Here is a 16,395-nt window from a genome sequence, read left to right on the forward strand (position 1 = left end):
TCACAAGAAACACTGTTATAAATGGGGGATTGGTTCCTGAACCAAGGCCCGATACCCTATTTTCACCAAAAAAACCCCAGAATTTTGTACTTGATCAATTATAGATTAGTAATATAGCTACATTAATGTATTCATATTGTAAATAGCAATCATTAATTTGGAAGCACTTCTTTGAGGTGACTTTCCTGGACTTTTTGAAGGGCTCTTGGTTGGACTTTTTGAAGGGTTCTTGGCTGGAGTCTTCTCAGCAGTTTTGGCTGCAGGTTTTTCTGGAGTCTTGTCTGCTTTCTTAAAGAAAGCATCCAAGGAAATTTGGACACATGTTCTCCAGGGAGATGAGCAATGCAGGAAACCTGTTCGCTGGCGTGGTGTCACATCAGATCAAGCGTTGTAAAGTCAAAACTGACGTCATAAAGTTGAAACAGGGTGTCAATTGAGAAACGTTGTTAGTGTAAAACACTGTAACTCGAAACGTTGAAAGTTGAGGACTGCCTATATTTGTTATTTAACTTGAGCTTTTATTCAGACATTCACAAAAACTCTCTAGCATCCAAACAAGAGAATCTCCAACCTCTTCTGGAGATGCGGGAAGCCGGGCTTAGCTGAAGCTGGAGATGTGGGTTAGACCTCTAGCTAAAGCCACTTTAACTTGGACTGGAAAATGCCTTCTTTACAGTGAAGATGGAAGCCAAATCACTGAAATACTGTTCATCCTCCAATGCCCTGCTCATGGTCCCACTTAGAAGACAACTGAGCTCTCCCCTATGGACACAGCTGACTCAGGAAAGACTCCTAAGGCATCTCAGTGAAATGAATCAATTTGTGTGCCCCCAGACACATGTGGGCTGAAGCAGAAAGTCAAGACAGAGTAATGCAGGTAAGGTGAAGCCAATCTGCGTGCTCAGACCTAATCACCCAGGTTAACCTTTAAATCCGAAGGGAGGGGTTGATCCCCTTTCTGGGAAAGCTGGTGAAAGATCTGTGACCTGTTTTCTGTCCCCAGCTCTTACTTTGCATGCCCTGTAACACATGAGCAACACATAGTAATTTAACCTAGAGCAGCTGATTTAACCTGGGATAGCACAACACAGGCTTGAGTTATACCAAAAGAGGGCTATATGCTGTATATCTTGCCCCTTTTCTTCACTGATATACATTAAGGTAAAGATGTCATGTGTCCAGGGCCTCAAGCACCTTCAGAAGTAGACAGATCTGGTAGGATTTTCAAGAACTCATAGTACTTAATTACCATTGATTTCATGGAGAGTTAGCTGAATTGGGAAAATGCTGATAAGGGCCGATGTGTATCTTTAGGTACATAAATACCATTACTAATCTGACTCAGAGCAGCTTGTCCAGTCTCATACAGTGCAGGATAGACACCAGATTTCCCCAGACCCAAGCTTGTGTCTTAACCTTTGACCTATCTATCCATCATTACCAAGTCCAGTCTAGCAAAACACTTACACACATAACTTACATAGGCTGCTCATAAGCTTAAATGCTTTGCTGAACCAAATTAGATCACTCAGCACCTTGCTTGATTAAATCCTTGAAGATCACAAAGGCAATGACCTTGATTCAATATGCTGGGGACACCAGTATAATGACAACAACACGGGGACAACGTACTCACATCATCTGAGATTGCCCAGCAGATGGGCTGTGGCATGTGGTGCCAGATGGATCTTTTTTCTGCACACTTGCTGCTGCTGTATGTTGTATTACAATCATCAAACCTACAACACAGGAAGCATAGACAGATGACTGTGTTTAAATCCATATCCAGCCTTTGGTTTCTTTGCATCTCACATTCCTTATCTACTTTACTGGAGACAAGGTCCATTACGAGAAATATGTAGTAATGGTTTACAGGATGCTTCTAATGCCTAAGCTGAGATTTTCAAAGCCAAACAGGCCCTAAATGCTCAATTCTTAATAAAATTCTTGAGGACAGAAAATCCAAATCACCAGGCAGTTTGAGAAGCAAATCTTTCAGGTGCTACCTAAACGCTAAGAGCTAATAACACAAACCCTGTTCTTCACTTCAGATATATAGCAGTCATTTAGTAGAGGAAAGATCATTAGCATTCTTGGATACTGACCAAATAGACCCTTGATTTTGGTTATGCAGCTTACACATGTGTACGTATTTATGTACACACTCATACAAACCAAGTAACTCTATTTTTCATTCTTCTAATACAAATCCATTACAAAGAACATTGCTTCTCGAACTGAGGTGGACCTATATACTCCCTGTTGTTCTTCTGGAAGCAGAATCCTTACCGTCTCTTAACTGCACCTTATAACCACCATTCTGCTTACCTGGCCATTTTTATATCCCCCCTCTCTTTCTTGCATCATACCTGTTTTCTAATCTACTAACCCTCTGGGTGGCGAAGCTCATATATCAACCAAAGCCTTTAGTGCTGGATGCGGACAGCTCAAAAAATGAAAGTCTTCGCTTAATCACCAGATAAGGCAATGCAAGCTTTTCTATGTTGGTCCAGTCCCCATGCAAAAGGAAGGCCTCTCCATTGTCAAGATGCTTTGACTCTTCTGGGAGCAGATCTGTGTGATACGTCTTCATCCACTGGGAAACAAAGCAGGAAAAACACATGGCAGGGACTAGATCTTGAATTTTAGACCACGTTTTAGACAGCTAATGAACTATTACCAGTGGTGATGCCCTCAAATATGCTTCACTGCAAGCTGAAGGTTTCTGACCTGGAAATAGTATAGTTACGTTTATGAAATATTTTGGGTGGCCAAAGCAGCATGACTAAAAGACAGTGTCAATTGGTCTGCTGTATGTTAATTAGCTTGCCTGAATGAATGCAGATATACTGCTCCCCATTCAGCAGGGAGTCCACACAGAGCAAAGCCGTGGGCTGAGGGTCCTCCAGCAAGATAGATAAAATCTGCATTATAGACATGCCAAGGTTGGATTGCAAGCCAAGATCTAAAAGAGCAGCTTATAATTTAAATTGCCTGACTCTGAGACCTCCAGACCCCAACATCTCTGTCAGGGTCAAGTCTTGGTTCCCCTAAAGTCACTGGAAGTTTTGTCATTAATGTTAACTGCCTGCAGATTTAGCTGGGTCCACTCTGTTCAATATATGGTGTTAGAAGAACATGGGACTTTAGTCTTTGCTATGGACTAGTTCAGGGCTCTCCAACCATGCTGTGGCTGGGAGTCACATGTGGTACCTGGAGCAGCCCCCCTGGGCCACACACTGACTGGACTGCATGTTGCTTGGGCAGCACCCCCAGGACCTTCCCTGCCCACTGCATGGGCTATGTCAGCTGCATGCAACCCCACTGACCATCACCCTGCAGTGGCCTGCAGCAACCCCCAACTCCCTGCAAAGGAGAAACACAGACCCCTGGGTCCTTGCCTGCCACGCGGCAGTAGGACAGCCTGATGCCAGGGCCCACAAGCCATGTGCAGACCTCCAGTTGGACCCACAGACTTCCAGTTGGACAGCCCTGGATGAGTTTATTCCTCATGCAGACTTTAAGCCCTGGATCTGAACAGAAGACTACATTCTATTTTAAAATAGTAGCCCCAGAAGAGTATCTCAAAGTAAAAGAGCCATAATAAAAAATTTAAAAAAATCCATCTGACTGCACCTCTGATGATAGGCCTAAAAATTATTCATCCTAGTAATTTTGCTTGTCCTATATCATATCTTAGGGCAAGCTACTTTTCCTGACTGAATTGCGATGCAGAGTTTGCTTCAGCGGGTTTAACTGAAGCGTGGCTATCTGGAAATGGCAGCATTATCTGTAATAAAGTAACTCCTTCCATTTACTTTCTTGATCTTGTCCTTTAGGTTGGTCTGTCAGAGCCTTAATGCTTGGAAAAGTACCCATCACCCAGGGGCCCAAGTTTTAAAGGACTCCAGGTCATGAGGTGCTGGGTAGCGTCACCTCCCTGCATCAATTTTGTAAATGTATTTCTGAGAGAAAACCACCCTGAGGGTTTTGTTAATTTAACATCTCTTCTTACAGTGATGATCAGTCCCAGCCCCGAAATACGTCAGGTGTGGGAGGCAGATTCTCCACTCCCTGTCGCTTGAGCAAAGGGCACAAGCTACTTTCTGGAGGCACCGATTTTTGCAAGTAAAGATGAAATTCACCAATTAAGGGGCAAAGATGTTTTACCTGTTTCTGTTCTTCCCAACACTCACTGGATTCAATGGGAGTTAGGTACCTAAATAGCTTTAAAAATCTGGCCCACAGACAAGTCCCAAATAATGATGGTAAAAGGTTAATTAGCTTTTCCAAACTGTTTCAAGTTTTAATACCTTAAAGTGTTGTTAGCAACAGAAGTAACCATTACTTCTGTTAGTAAATAGTAACAGAAGTTGTTAGTAACAAATAACAATTCTTGTGAGGCATGCAAGTGTATAGACACACAGATACCGATTTAAGCTGGTGTAATTGTCACTACCTCCAATCTGATGCTATCAGAGATCAGTTAGATCTGTCAGTCCAGATTCATTCTAATGACTTCAAAGGAGTGAATTCACTTTGTTGTTTACAGCAGCTGAGGTCAGAATCTAGCCCAGGAATCTCTTATTTTATTCATGCCTTTATTTATTTATTTATTTTTAGTGTTGTAGGGATCAAATTGAACAGAAGGGCTGTGTGTAGATAAAACAAGAGCTGAGTCTGCATGACACTTTAAAGTGGGCTAAATGCTTTTGCACTGCTTTAATGGTGTCCGTGTTTGTACACCCCAGCGGCATGTTGCACATTCATTCCAGCCACTGTAGGAAATTCGGCAGCGTAATGCACCTTAAATGACCCTGAGGAGTTTTAGTTTGCTGCCCCTACAACCATGGAGCGAAGCACCAGGCTCTGTACATCTCTGCAGGAAGCCCTGCAGGCAGCCTGGCAGCAGCCTGGGAAGGCAAACTCTTCCCAAGAAAAGTGGCAAGCCTGATCTTTTATTTTTTTTCCTCTGGAGCCTGCTTGCATGCGCAAAGACCCAGTGCTTCCCTCCTTGGCTGTGGTGCCCATCGGGACCACCTGTGCCAGGTGCCTGCGGGCAGGTGCCACCGGGGGGGCGGGAGGGAGGGAGCCACTGCCGTGGAGGGAAGCACCAGCCACCTCCTCAGCTCAGGGACTGCTCCACCCACCAGCAGCTCGCCCTCCCCTCCCCGCTGGAGAGGCAGGTAAGTGCAGGGTGTGTGTACAACACGGGGGTTTAATCAGCCCTAAATTGAGGCAGTGTTTTTTAAAACCTGCTGGTTCAATTTAGCGCCCCCGTTTTGTCTACACACACCCAACACATAATTGCTGTATGAATTGTTCATCTTCCCATCCCCCTGGCAGTGGAACAGCCATTTTGAGTATCTTGTGACTGGGTATTTGTTGCTAAAATGTTTCAAATGAAGGCCTAGATCTTGTGATGGACTCTGGCTAGGCAGTCCACGGTGTCTGGATGGAGCACCACTGAATTCAAAACGACTCCAAACCAGCTATGGGACAACAGATGTGCATACGCAACCCCTGGCAGGAGCCCTGACACAGAGGCAATTACATCATTCAGAAAGAGGGCAAATCTTCGTCCAGTTCCTGGTTCTGCCCACTAACCAGCCTCTAAATACTAATGGGTTGTGACCAACTGAAGCAAATAGCAATCAAGAAAGTATGCTATTAAACCTTCAGCATAGTCTTCCAAAACTCATGATTTCAAAGTTGTTATTTGCACAATGTGACACAGACTTATAAGCATCATTTGCCAGGGCCTAATACTGGCTGTTTTCTCTTGGGCAAAGGGACCATAAAATATTGTCAAACGAAAATACTCCCCCCATGTGAGAAGTAGTGTCTGCACATCTTCTGTGCAGAAGTGTAAATGATTTACCCATGAACAAGGCCTAGCAAATCTAGCTAGGAAATGTGTGTTCCCCATAGTCTAGAGCCCATGCTGCGTCTTGACTTATCATTTATTACATATATTCCAACAGCTTCCTTTCCTATCGTCTTGCACTGCGAAATATTTGCATAGTCCACCTCCTCGTAGGCATTAAGCAAATTAGTCAGTGAAAGCCGAAACGGATTCTTGTACAATATTACTTGAGCGGCTCTCTTTTCCCTGCAACTCCCTAAAGAGTTAACTTCTGAGATTTCAAAGCTGGGAACATGACAAACACAGCAAAGCAATGGAGAACTGATTAAAATTCATCCTACTGTATTACACATAAATAAGAAATAAGGAATACACGGCTGTGATTAATCGACCATAAATGGTTATCGCTTGCTTCCTGTATGCCACACAATTGCAACACGGGCCCCTACTCATCTCACCCAAAGGGTTACAAGCAGATCATTCTTATTTGTTGGGACTTTGAATTGAAACAAATACTCAGTGGTGAGGTCCATTGTGTGTTTGTGCTTCAGTATTTATGAGAAAATTAGCACATTTGTTTTCTGCATCATCGGGGGATGGGGAGGGGGAGAAAGAGGCAGAGCATATATGTATGCACCCATTGCCAATAGATCATAACTGAATCACCCAAACCACAGCCATCTAGTCCTTAATTAAGGAGCATTGGTGGCCATGGAGAAAACTAGCATCTCCTGGTTAACAGTAATAAAAATAGAGCCTGCTTTAATTTTAAGCGCTGTTCCCCAGCTGATACTGAGTTTGGCAGTATAAAATCCAAAGAAGAAGAATTCAATATATAGTAACCATCATGTAGGCGAAGCATTGGTGCAGCTCAGACGGGGTTACCTGTCACAAATATGCCTTCATTGAAACATCAGCCTGTGTTTCAGCTCAGCCTCTGGCTGTGGGACCGACCGCTCGTGTCTCTCCTTGGGCACTTATTGTGAGAGGCTTGTTCCCTGCTCGGCTGTCATTGTTGCAGCAGGGCCCAATGGCGAGGCCCATGGGCATCAAGAGACCCGAGGTCTCCTGCCGGTGCCTTGCTGTGGTGTTAGTCACTTAAACTTCGTGGTCCTCAGTTCCCTTCGGCAAAATGAGGATTAGGATCCTACAGAGCTCCTCCTAGAGAGCTCTCAAATGTACAAGCAAAAAGTGTTAGGTAACCTCTGATTTCACCACTGTATGCAAGGCCCTTTAAGAATGTTTGCTCCAGTTTTTCTGGCTGAAACCTCCCAACTTCAGTACAACTTGGTCTTTTCTACCTGGACCAAATTGTACCCCCACTTCTTTCCACACTGCCATCTTTAAATGCCTCACTGCCTAATTATAAAATACAGAGATTCAGAGATTTGAAAATTTATATATATATATATATATATATATATATAAAAAATACAGAGATTTGAAAATACATACATATATATATGTATATGTATACATACACACATACACACACACATACAGATTCAGAGATCTGAAATGTCATTTATGCATAACATACACATACGCACCCCCTATATATGTATGTATACAGATGTGTGTGTGTATATATATAACTATATATATACACACAAACACACATGTATGTATACATATGTGTGTGTGTGTGTATACACACTAAAACTATATATATGCACATACACAAAAAACTATAAACTAGATATATATCTATATCTATATAGAGATTAATCGATCTATCTATATGTATTGGTTTTTTTCCCACAAATTGCTGAATCTCTGCATTTTACAATTAGGCAGTGAAGCACCAGAAAAACTAGTTATTATTCATAATCTCTACCAAGCACCTGCAAGTCCTAAGCCAGGGGCGGGCAATTATTTCGGGCAGAGGGCCGCTTACTGAGTTCTGGCAAGCGATCGAGGGCTGCGTAACACACAACCAGGGGCAGATAAATATTAATTTTCTAAATTCTGGGGGGCCCCATGGGCCTGGTGGGCTGCATCCAGTCTGGGGGCTGCATTTTTCCCACCCCTGTTCTAATCCCAAGGACAAAATTGGGAGCATTTAAGGGGTGGCAGTGTGGAGAGAAGTGGGGTACAGTTTGGTCCATTTATCATAGAAGTGGGGTTGAAGGGACCTTGCAGATCTTCAAGTCCGACCCCCCGCCTGGGCAGAAGAAAAACTGGGCTCAAATGACTCCAGCCAGGTAGGCATCAAGCCTCCTCTTAAAGCCCCCCAGGGCAGGAGCCAGCACCACTTCCCTTGGAAGTTGGTCCCAGATCCTAGCCGCCCTGACTGTGAAGTAGTTCTTACGGATGTCTAACCTAAACCTCCTCTCCAACAACTTGTGGCTGTTATTCCTTGTTATGCCAGGGGTGCTTGGGGAAACAAGGTCTCCCCCAAACCCTTCTGGTCCCCCCTAGTGAGTTTATAGATGGTCACCAGGTCCCCCCTCAGCCTTCTCTTGTGAAGGCTGAACAGATTCAGGTCCCGCGGTCTCTCATTGTAGGGTCTGCCCTGTCCATAGAATCACAGAAGTGGGGTCGAAGGGACCTTGTAGATCTTCAGGTCCAACCCCCCACCTGGGCGGGAGAAAAAACTGGACTCAAACGATCCCAGCCAGGTAGGCATCAAGCCTCTCCTTAAAGACCCCCAGGGCAGGAGCCAGCACCACTTCCCTTGCAAGTTGGTTCCAGCTCCTAGCCGCCCTAACTGTGAAGTAATTCTTGCGGATGTCTAATCTAAACCTACTTTCCAATAATTTGTGTCCAATATTCCTTGTTATGTGTGTGGGGGAGGGGGGGGAGGGGCACTCAAGGAAACAGTGTCTCTCCCAAATCCTTCTGGTCCCCCCTAGTGAGTTTATAGACAGTCAGCAGGTCCCTCTCAGCCTTCTCTTGTGAAGGCTGAACAGGTTTATGTCCCGCAGTCTCTCATTGTAGGGTCTGCCCTGTTGTCCCCGGATCGTGTGGGTGGCCTTCTTTGGACCCATTCAATGTTGTCCACATCCCTCCTGAAGTGCAGCGCACAGAACTGGACGCAGTCCTCCCGCTGCGGCCTGACCAGTGCCGCACAGAGGGGGAGGATCACCTCCCTGGCCCTGCTCGAGATGCACCTGTGGATGCACGACAAGACGCGGTTAGCCCTGCCAGCCGTGACCTCGCATTGTCGGCCTATGTTCATCTTGGAGTCAGTAATGACTCCAAGATCCCTTTCTGCCTCCGTGCTCTCAAGAAGGGAGTTTCCCAGTCTATAAGTGTGCTGCTGGTTACTACTGCCCACGTGCAGCACCCTGCACTTGTCAGTATTGAAGCGCATCTTCTTTATGTCAGCCCACCCCTGTAACCTATCCAGATCTTGCTGCAGTCTTTCCCTCCCTACTAGCGTGCTCACCTCACCCCAAATTTTGGTATCATCAGCAAATTTAAACAGGGTGCTTTTCACCCTGCCGTCCAAATCGCTGATAAAGAAATTGAACAGCGCAGGCCCAAGGACCGAGCCCTGGGGGACTCTGCTGCCCACTTTCCCCCAGGTCGAATATGACCTGTCCACCACCGCCCTCTGTGTGCGACCCTTGAGCCAATCTGCAATCCCTCTGACTGTAGGCATCAATGCCACAGTCACCCAATTTTTTAATGAGGATGGGGTGGGAGACGGTGTCAAAGGCCTTGCTGAAGTCCAGAAAGACTACGTCCACGGCAACACCTGCATCCATTGCCTTTGTGACCTGATCATAAAAGGCAATCAGGTTGGTCTGACATGACCTGCCCCTAATGAAACGGTGCCGGTTGCCCTTGAGCATCATCCCTGAAGCCGGCCCATCACAGATGTGCTCCTTGAGGATCTTCTCAAAGAGTTTCCCTAGGATTGAGGTAAGACTGATGGGCCTATAGTTGCCTGGGTCCTCCCTCCTCCCTTTTTTAAAGATGGGGACCACGTTGGCTATCTTCCAGTCATCTGGCACCTGGCCTGAGCACCACGAGCGCTCATAAAGCCATGCCAAGGGCCCTGCAATAACCCCTGCTAGCACCCTGGGGTGGAGAGCATCTGGACCCGCTGCTTTGAACACGTCCAGCCCCTCCAGAAGCTCTCTAACCCGGTCCTCCCCAACCTGAGGTCTGGAGGCGTTCCCCTCGAGTCCATCTTGCATCACGGTGGGGAAGTCCCGGTCCCTGCACAAGCAAACGGACATGAAAAATTGGTTAAAGGGGTCTGCTTTCTCCTCTGGCGCAACCACCAGATTGCCCGGAGTATCTTGCAGGGGCCCCACGTTTCCTGGTGCCTTTTTCATCCTCCCTATATATTTGAAAAATGACTTTTTATTATCTTTGATCTTGGATGCTAGTCCTAGCTCTATGTCTGCCTTAGCTTTCCTGACAGCCCCCCTACAGGCCCGAGCAGAGGAGGTATACTCCTCTTTGGAGATAGCACCCCCCTTCCACCGGGTGTACGCCGCCTTTTTGGCAATCAGGCATTCCCAGATGCCCTCGGTGAGCCGGGGGGGCTTTTGGGCACTCTTGCCCCCCTTGCTTCTTGTTGGGATGGTCACCCCTTGGGCCCTGAGTATCATCTCCTTAAGGAACGACCACCCATCTTGGGCACTGAGTTCCTCTGCTCTCGGGAACCCCAGCACCTCTCCCGCTAATCTCCTCACCTCGTTGAAGTTGGCCCTCTTGAAGTCTAGGGCTACCGCCTTGCTGCAGGCCCTCGACACCCTGCGCTGGATGGTGAACTCCAGCAAGCGATGATCGCTGTCACTCCGGTGGTCGAGGACCTGGAGGCCCCTGACCAGGTCGTCGCCTGTGGCCAGGACAGGGTCCAACAGGGCATTTCCTCCGGGGGGGACTGTGCACCTCCTGAATTAAATGGGGGTCCTGTATCTCGGCCAGGAGCCTCCTGGGACGGCCCGACCTGGCTGACTGCTCCTCCTAGCAGATGTCCGGGTAATTAAAATCACCCATACAACTACATCCCTTGCCTTAAGTGCCTCTGCAAGCTGGCCCGAAAATTCCCAGTCCAGCTCCTTCCCTTGGCTGGGGGGTCTGTAGTAGACCCCCACCGTTAGATCCTTCTCCCCACAAATAACCAAATTGTACTCATGTAGGGAGGTTTCAGCCAGAAGAACTGGAGCAAACATTTGATATATACGGCTCTAGCAGCAAGCAAAAGACACTTTTGTAAAATGATACAGTACTTAATTCAGAGGAAGAAATCCATACTGCATTTAAAAAATTGCACCTTACCATCTCATCTACTTAGTAGCTGGATATTTGAACAGTGCATGGGGGCGAAGGCACTGAAGTCAATGCACTTTTAGCTAGAAAAGGATAGACCTGCAGGGTGGTTTGTAGCAGAGCCACTTTTGCCAATGCCAGCACTGCCTGCTTCAAGAGCAATGGGACAACGCACAGCCCAGTCCGGCTCCAGAAATGATGGTGAGTTGTTAGACTACTTTATGAGTAGACAAGCAGCTGCTCTCAGACCCTGGGTTCATGATACGCACGCTTTATCCCAGTGAGGATGGCTGGGAACAAGGGTTAGTAGGGCAAAGCCCCATCAGTTTAATGTCCTCTTGGTTATTGCCTTAAACATGATTTGTGCCCTTGTCTCCAACAGCACAAGAAAGCGCGTCCAGTACAGTACAAAGAAGAGTGCTGTCCTGAGGCAGTGTCTAGCTCCTTCAGTACGGCAGCAACCGGCTCTTCTAGGTGTCTACTGCTACTGTGCATCTGATTATCATCAAGATAGCATCTCATTATCCTCATCTTAACTGCTCATATAATGCTTCCCCTATGTAGTTTCCCAGCGAAAACGTTTGAAATGAGTTAGCAAACACGTTTTAAGAAACATGCTTTTCCACATCACTTGGCAACTTGTAAAGGTGGGGAAAGGAGTTTTAAAAAAAGGCTTACCTGGTTGTGGTTTCCCCGGAGATCAGGACATTTAGGCGTGACAAAAACGACAAAAACTCATTAGCTCTTCCTTGCTGCTTAATGTCATTTTTATTTTTATGTTTAAACAAACTACAGGTATACGGACAGTGAGAAAGTAAAGAGAGAAAAGCAAACCAGCTGCAAATTCAGCCAGGCCATCCACAGCACTCTGGCTTTCGTCATACCAGCTTCCTCCCCCAGATCCTACACACCTCCAAAACATTGTTGCTCACAGTACAAGGTCATTGTGCCTGATGCTTCACGCAGCGTGACACTGAATTCCAGACCCTGCTCCATATTTTGCAGAGGTCACTCACTCACCATAAGGAGCCAAGCGTCCCAGACCCATCTTTCCATCCAAATGGGGGTTGTCCCAAACCTAGTTCCAGATCTGAATGCTGCTGTGTACGTCGTTTGACAGTGGTCTCCAACGCAGGACAAGCAGAAAGTAGCAGTATCAGAGAAACAGCTTTAACCAGGACAACTTTTCCTGCTGTGCCAGTGTCCTCATTGAATCAAGCTCCAAGCTTATCTTTCAAGAGCAATGCAAAGAGTGATTCTGCACCAAGGACTCGTAACAGTGGTATCCCAGCTGCCCATCTCCCTGCCAGCAGCCTGGAGTTTTGGTCTCTGTACAAAATAAACCTATTTGCTATTTTCTTCTATGCTTCATAAATGTTTTAAGCATGCGCTAGCAAGCAAGCTGAGCAAAGAAATGTAAGAACTTAACATTCACTAAAGCACACCGGGCTTTCTGCTTTACCTTTCCAGAAGCTGTGTATACAAAGGGTTAGAGCAAACCTGTAGAGGCCAGGTTTCCTGGTTCTTTTAACAGTGGTCTTTGTCTTACCATGTGATTTTCAACAACCACCTCAACTCCCCCGAGCCTCAGTTTCTCCATCTGCATAATGGGAATGATAATAGCTATTAATTTGGGTTCTATGAGATTTGTATTGATTTTACACTTATCATATTGCAATCCTAGATGAATATAGTATGCTTGATGCCAAAATATTATTACTCTGTAATTTATCTGGCATGGATAGAGAAGGAAAAAAATATTTTTTTTGTAACCTCCCCACCACCACCACCACCACAAAAAAAATCCCATTTATTTTTGATGCAGCTATTTTACCACTATAAATAAGAATAATACTTCAGTCTTCCATAATAGCTTCTGTGTGAGCATTTCCCAAGCTAGTGAGTTACTTGCAATGTGATCATCAGCATTATCCAATAGCAGTGCAAGACTCAGTGTTAAATGATCTAAGTTTTATTCCCAGCTCTACTACAGACTTCCTATATGACCTTAAACAGACCACATCAACTCCGTCTGTGTTAGTGGCCCATATATATGCACAGACATATACACACACACACATATATTATACATATACACACATATATATATATAATATATATATATAGAATGGGGATTATGACACTCATTGACACCATTGATTCTGTCATGCTTATAAATATAAATATACATATATAGTATATATATATTTCTCTCTATATATATATTTCTCTCTCTATATATATTTTTTTCTCTATAGAGAGAATGGGTAGTATCACACTCATTGAGACTATTGATTCTGTTGTGCATATGTGTATGTGTGTGTATATATATATATTTCTCTATGTATAGAGAGAGAATGGGGATTATAGCACTCATTGAGACTATTGATTCTGTCGTGCTTATAAAGTTCTATGAGATTTCTCATGCCTATCATGCTACAGAAAGACAATATTGCTATTGTATGATAATGATACTATACAACAGTAAGCACAGAAGAAGCACAGAGATGTGTTGCTTGACTTCATAAGTGTCAAAATGTTGGTGAGCCTGGGAACAGAACTCAAGTCTCCAAGGGTGAAATTCTGGCCCCTTTAAAGTTAACATCAAACCTGCCATTGAGTCCCCAGAAGTCAGACTAGTACTCTGGCTTCTAGATCTACCCCAATACCAGTCACCCCCTTTGGAAAAGCATGTTTTAAGCTAAACCCTGAAAGCTTGCATTAAGTTGCATGTACGTCTGTTCCCTTCCCCATCCCCTTCTGCCAAATTAGGTGTAGCGACCCCCAAATACTAAATCCGAACATAGACAAAGCCCTACTTATTGCTCACTAATAAGTGATTAGAGTTCTTTACTACATATGCATGTAAAGCATTATTAGTCTGAAAGACAAACAATAGGCTCCCTAAGTGTTGCTGATCACATTAAATGAGCTTGGTAGGCTCTAATACAAAAGGAAATGGAAAGCTCTGCTTATAAGGCCTTTGCTATCCACTACTGTCCTTCAAGCAGTTAAGAAAAATGATCTAATTTACACACACACATACACATATATGCACATGGAGGCAATGACAAAGCCCAGCAGTCTATGTGTTTGCGATATCTCCTAATGCCAGGTAAGGAAAGCATCTTTTTCCTTTTAACTTGCTGCTGTATATATATTGTTTCCTTCCAGTCTATCTTTAGGTTATAACAGTTCACAGCATTTTTTTTTCTCTAGCAGATGTGTTATTCAATTACTTCAGGGCTTTTCCATTTGTAATATTATGAAGCAATGATAGCCAGCAGACTTCACCTGTCTTTTAGAGATAGCCAGCCTGGTAATTTTACCTCTGCCCATTTTATCCACACCAGTAAATCTCATAACATGGTTATAGAGAGATTCCAATTTTTGTAGAACCTTCTCCCGGGAATTCCTGTATACAATATTGCCATAGTCTGTAATGGACATAACCTGTGATTGGATTAATGTTTCCCTAGTGAAGAAGTCAAAGCATTTCATGTTCCTATAACTGGTTTGCAGCTCTGCAGTAAAGGTCTTTGGTGTGGCAGAGAAAATAATTGCAAATGCAGCCCCAATCAGAATATATAATCCCTTCACAGTGAGGGTCCAATTCAACAGAGTTAGACTGCCTGCGTGGAGGTTTGTGGCAGGATTTTCTTGACGGGAGAGCAGAATGCTCAGAAAACAAGTGAATTTCAGCATTTTAATATTCATGAAGTCGCTTCCAGGTAGGGTGAGATAATTCACTGGTCGTCTTCCGAGAGCTGTGTTGACCCCCAGATGCGAGAGAAAATATTGGGGGTGAATGAAACTGCATCTCCTCTCCCCCAGAAGGGAGGAACCTCAGAACATCCCAGAATAAAAGGTGTATTTATTTGTTATAGTAATATATGGTTCAAAATCTGCTATGCTGTCCTTTGTTGGGAATTTAAAGCCTTAAAAGAAAAGCAGCTTACCTGCTGTGAGCCTGGTATGACCCAAGAACGTTGTTGTATAGGCATGCGGGATAAATATTCTTTCTAGGTATCATGCTTCTTTTATTGTCCTATTTCTGAGCCTGATTTGAAGCTAACTGCAGTCAACATGGGTCTTTCGTTGGGCTTTAAAGGCCCAGTGTGCCCAGATGGTGATCATGGCAGGGCAACAGGACTCAAGAAGTGGAAGGGTCTATATGACTCCAGCTCCTATATTAACCCTGTTTTCCCCAATGGGCTGTGAAGGGTTCAGTTCCTTCTGGACCTCATAGTAGAGATGGTTGCCATGGAAGGGAATATATACACTGTCTCAGCTTTAACACGGGCAAATCCCTCTGGATGCGACATTGCGACATTCCTGATGGGGCACCATGTCTCCCAGGCCCGCCAATTGATGCATTTTGGCACAACCCTCATGCAGGGTTGAGCCTTGCAGGTGAGATTACCGTACCAAAGCCATCCATTCACCCGCTCTTGCTTCCCTCAGTTTCTCTACTTATAAATACATTTATATATTTGTGTATTTTACATGCCCAATTCCCCTGGCTTTTATCCCTAAGGAGGTAGACCTTAGTTTTATAACAGGGCACTTGCTTTCCTCCACTGTGCAGCTCCTCTTCTCTCTAAGCATCCAAAGACAAAATCTCTGGCCCTTGAGAAACTTTGATTTCTTTGCAAAAGCATAGTAAAATCAAGATGTTGTATTTAAGAGTGGCCTCCATTAGTCAAATCAATGAGGTGCAAAGAGGTATTTCTGCCTATCTGTTTTACATACACTTTGTAGACACCACTTAGGATACCACAAAACGGGTTGGAAAACTTGTTCTTTGCAAGCTTTTGGGCACACACACACCCTTCTTCAGGCATTGGAGAGAGCCTGCTGCTGGTTTGGGTGATCTCCCGGGTAGATTGGCTTCTGATCAACCCAGAAGAGCACCCAAACCAACAGCAGATTCTCTCTAATGCCCAAAGAAGGGTATCTGTACCCGAAAGCTTACAAAAAACAATTTTTCCAACTACTTAGTTGCTCAAATAAAAGATATTGCATTTACTCAAAGAACATTGTCTGCCCATGTCCTTAGATCAACACAGCTACAACCAAAAACCTTGACAAAATGGGTTTGATTAGTTTTCCTTGCCAGGGGGAGTTGTTTGCTTAGACCTGAGTTTGCAGATTTTTTAAACTCACCATTTCTGTCTTTATTCCTCTTGTTATTAAAAAAGAAATGAAAAAAAAGGGGGGGGGGGAGACATTTCTCCCATCCCTTAGTCTGAGCCTTGACCAATTAGTCAAACGATAACCACTTTGCTTATATTAAC

The sequence above is a fragment of the Crocodylus siamensis genome, chromosome 5 (genome assembly GCF_052110815.1).
Source record: "Crocodylus siamensis isolate JL-2025a chromosome 5, ASM5211081v1, whole genome shotgun sequence".
NCBI lineage: Eukaryota > Metazoa > Chordata > Crocodylia > Crocodylidae > Crocodylus > Crocodylus siamensis.